Source organism: Doryrhamphus excisus, chromosome 3 (genome assembly GCF_030265055.1).
Source record: "Doryrhamphus excisus isolate RoL2022-K1 chromosome 3, RoL_Dexc_1.0, whole genome shotgun sequence".
In the NCBI taxonomy this organism is placed as follows: domain Eukaryota; kingdom Metazoa; phylum Chordata; class Actinopteri; order Syngnathiformes; family Syngnathidae; genus Doryrhamphus; species Doryrhamphus excisus.
In genome coordinates, this window is record NC_080468.1 from 25,103,562 (window position 1) to 25,108,710 (window position 5,149).

Consider the following 5,149-nt stretch of genomic DNA (forward strand, 5'->3'; position numbering starts at 1 on the left):
TCTATCTAATTTTATGTTTTTCCTCATAACCGTATGACTTTATTCCCATCATATTTTGACTATACTATCATAGTATAATTTTTTCCTCAACCTAATTTTCCAAAAATGACAACTTTATTTGGTTTTGTTTGTTTGTCATAATTTTTTAAAATATTTAAACTAAATTGAAATTAATTTTCCACATAATATTACATGTTTGTGCTTGTAAAATCGTGCCTTTTTAATTAGAATGGACTAATTAGAATGGGCTTTTCGTTACTTTTTTACTTTATTTTTGTAAAAATACAGCTTTTTTTTACCCCATTTTTGCTGTTTTTAAAAAAAAATTATTTTCCAAATGCCGTATTTGAACTTTTTTGTTGTAATTTTTTCTTTTCATATTTATAACTTTATTCCCATAATATTTTGCATTAGTCTTATTATTTTTTAAATATTATTCTTGTAACATTTTTTTAATATTACGACATTGAAAATATTTCTTTAATATTTAAACTTTATGCTACTAAAATTACATTATAACATTAATATTTTGCCTTTATTATTGTAAAATTACTGCTGATTTTTTAAGTTTTCTTATTAAATGATATTTTTAGAATGTGCCACATGCCCATAAAAACAGTGGTGGGACACAAATAATTAATATGTAATATGTTTCGGTGTCTGGAATGGATGAATTGGATTTATCTTGTATCTTATAGGAACAATTATTTCAGCTTTATATTTAGTCCCAGTCGGGCAGCAGCGAGACAAAAGTGCAAGTCACTGCATTGGGATGCTAAATGTAGATTTCCGAATTGCACAATATGCTAATTCAAGAGGTTAGCATTTGCTCTTTTTAGCAGGCCGACCACACACACAACTTTTTAAAGTGCCTTCTGTGAAGCAGAGTCATCCCTCTCCCACCCAATAGAAAGCCCATTAGTCGGAGCTGATCTGGAAATTATATGGAATCGATCCCCGGGGGTAAGAACAGTTTTTCAGGCTCGATACTTCCCATTGATTCCCGGCTGCTATAATTATAAATGAAAATCGTTTCAAAGCCAAGTTGTGTTTTGAACACTCGCGCGCTCTTTGGATAATATTAGAAGTGATTTTTCTCTCTCTGTGTTGGTGTTTGGAGAAGAAGTTACATAAGGTCACTTGGCAGCCCATCTTAAATGGCGACAATTTATCACACGGGGCATCTATTGGATTTTTAGATGCAATCCAGTGTGTGAACGCACTGTTAAGTCCAAGTGCTCTACCGAGTGGTAAGTTGGTCAATTACTGTTTAACAAAACTTTTTTAAGAAAAAAGTTGTCATGTCCAACAACTGTCATTTTTTATGCTAATAAAGTTATAAATTCAGGCTTTTTTTTCTCTTTGTTTTCAGTGTGACCCTAATACTCCATTGAGAGTTTTCACATTAGCATGGTGGGCCGGATAAAATGCTTTGATGGACCATATTTGGCTCATGTTCTTTAGGTTGGCCAACCTGCTTGCTTTCCCAACAAACAGTAGGCAGCGTTTATCCAGTGTGTTTCCAAACAGTGTGAATCATCATCCCAATCTCCTGCCACCCCCGGAGTGCTGCTTGGCACCTCATCATCATTTGACGACTGCGGGCGGGACACTTTATTGCCTCAGCGTTTTCAGGAAGTCCATCCACCCACCCTGTCCGACTACTCCTCCGCTTTCTTCCCCCCCCCCCCCCCCCCCCCCCCCCCGCCCGTCTTTCCAGACTTCCTTATCTCCCGTTTTGCTGCACAAATGCAGCCAATCTTTGGGGAAGATGGCAACGGAAATGTGACAAATCCATCTGTCCTGCTTTGAATTTCTATGCTAATTTGAAGTAATAGTCCCTGTGGTGACAGTGCAGGGGAACAATTCAATCTCACCATCTATGACAACTATGTCTCCTGTAGCTATTAAAGCATATAACTGGGGTGGCCAAACTTTTTCCACCAAGGGCTGCATACAGAAGAAATGAAAAATGGGGGAGGGGTGATGACTTTGTTATATTGTTTACATAAAATAGGGTTGTATCTGAATATAACACAGCCACATATTAAAAATGAAAATTTGTGTAATAATTTAGCTTGTTTATCGTGCGTAGTTAATTAGTTCCATACCCGACTGTGATAAGTGAATTTCTGTGAAGAAGGATTCTGTTCATAGTTATAGAAAACATATTTCCAACCTTCTAAGTAGGGTTTTTAACATTATTAGAGTTCTCTGACATGAGATAACACCCCTATAGTCACCTTAACATTCGTTTTATCCAATCTAGTAGAGAAAATCAGAAAAAAAAAGACAATTATAGACTTAATCCCGCCCTCGGCCATCTCTGTGTGGAGTTTGCATGTTCTCCCCGGGTTTTGTCCGGGTACTCCGGTTTCCTCCCACATTCCAAAATCATACTAAGTTAATTGGCGACTCCAAATTGTCCATAGGTATGAATGTGAGTGTGAATGGTTGTTTGTCTATATGTGCCCTGTGATTGGCTGGCGACCAGTCCAGGGTGTACCCCGCCTCTCGCCTGAAGACAGCTGGGATAGGCTCCAGCACCCCCACGACCCTTGTGAGGATAAGCGGTAGAAAATGAATGAATGAACAATATAGACTTACGTACATAGACTCAACTCAGAGTTGCTTGTTTTTTTTTCCCCTTGCTTGATGATGTCATCATCTAATTTGTATATCAACATATTATGATGTAAAATGCTATAGGAGAAACAAAAAAAGTAAGTAAAAACACCTTAAGAAAACACCTGATTCTTGGTTTGTTGGTTTCAAAATAAAATAGCTGTAATATTTTCTCTCAGCCAAAATTAGCTCAATTGACAAATGAATAACAGATGATGCTGTGTTTATTCTATGGATCACATTCACGACTGTGTGATTCGTGAGTAGCATGCGGCCTACAAAGGGGCTCTTTAACTGGTAATCCGAGGGCCAAATCAGGAGGATGTTTGACTAGCGTGAACATATTACTTCTGTTTTCATGTATGACTTTATTCATGGCTATGTTAAGCTTTTGATGGTGCTCTACTGTACCTAATTTGGTGTATAATTTTCATTTGTAATCTGACCTCTTCCACATTTGCATCTCCCAGTTTACCTTCCAGGAGGATATAAACAACAGCACACTAACATTGCATTGTCACCAAAAGTGTCTCCTTCCCCGCCTGTTGATGTGATTCAGTGAGAAGCTTTTCACGCGTCGCCGGGCAGAAAAACGAGAGATGTTTCTGAAGAGAGGAAACAGAAGATGCATGTATTAAATGAGCTGAGCCGTGCAGGGATATTCACTACCTTGTGCTGTGCAAATATATGACACTGTGTTATCTTTAAATTGATCTATACCACACACAGGAAAGATTACATTTGATGTTGGATGGTGGAAGGTGAGGCATAGTTTTTTCTGCTGCCACTTTCTGCATGTTATCTTATAGTTTTATCTGTCAAAACCAGCTAAAGTATGTAAAACATAGGCTTACACACTGCCAAAACTGTGTTTATTTATTTTTTATTTAGCAAATACACTTAAAGTCAACAAGAAACAAGCTTTAACTGTTCCCATTATTTTATATTTATACTCTAAATATCTAATGTGTATATACTTTATTAAAAGTTTGGTAAAACAAAAAAGAAGACATGAAGAGTACTTTATGCATAGAAAATAATTATTTAAAAATAAAAAAATACTGTTTGAATAGATGCATTTAGTGAAAATAACAAAATAAATAATATATATTTTTTAATTGTAAAAAACATGTGATTCTGTGTGAAGATGTATTTATCCCAGCACATAAAACGAGAATTCATACATTCCAACACTGATTGTTAGTGTTGGCGTCAAAATATGACGTCATAAAAATTGACTAATCACAACAAGCCCTGCCACCGAAATGCGGAAGTAATCAAAAATCAAAACAAATAACCCAATTCACACGTGGGGCAGGTTCTCGTTTGCATCTATAGTGACAGCTAATTCTTAAAAAAAAACAGTCAAAGTTTTAGCAGCCTAGTTTTATTATTTGGGTTATTTGTTTTAATATTATTATTTTTTTGTATGCGGCACCACGTGACCGAGGAAGCTGGAGTAATCGCCCCACTTAGCCACCTTGTATCCATCCACACCGTGCGGCTGGATCCACTGTGGTGCTGACAAAACTCTGGAGGGGAACATTTCATTCCAAAAAGCCCGAGGATCGAGCACTATCACCCGTCCACCTCAAGACATGGACTCCCGCTGGCGGCGCGACGACGAGCCGGTATCACCCTGCATCGTCACTTGGGAGAGCTGCTCAACGCAGGTAGATACTTCCACGTCTATGGATACTTCCCTAACATCCGCCATGACACCTTTAGTTTCACCTTGACATGTTTCATAGAGAAAATTGAGTGAGCTTTATTTGTTGAATGTCTACGTAGCTGAATTTCACTACAAATGAACTTTTTCTTCCAACAATTTTAGCAAAGTGCAGTACAAAGAACCAAAATGACAAACATTTACAATGTTGCCATGTGAGTGTCATATTCTGCTAATTGCTTGGTTGCTAGATATCACATTAAACATACTTTTAGTGATGTTATTGTAAACTGTCCTCTATACTTTGGATATTTTGAGCTGTTTACTTCATTAATGACTACAATAAGCTTAACATATTTTACTTATATTAAAAAAAAAAAAACATTTGTGTTCCAAAATGTACAGGTACAGCAGGTTGCAAAAGCAAAGCAGGTACGTAAAACTAATTCAATTTGAAGTTAACCCCACAAAAAGTACCCCCAAAATACTATAATAAAAAGTAGTAGTTCTATTTTGTTTGTGTTGTTACTGCATGTGGCAAAGTTTGTGTTCCATCAGAATCAGTGATGCAGGGTCACCATGGCAATGGGGGAGACGCGAGTAGCCATTGCAACATTCATGTTGTTACATAATGTTGCCTCATTTCCATGTTGTTTCAGTGTAAGAGAGTGTCTGATGCTGCAGGCACTTTAACTGCTCATGACACCAAAACACATGTTCATCTTCTTCTAACATTGAAAAATAACTTTGAAAGGCGTGTTTCTTGTGTAAGATGTGTGCTCAAATTGAAATTGAATCGAAATATTTGCTATTCTCCACGCTTTTTGTCACTGAACCCAGTCGTCGGAGGAAGTG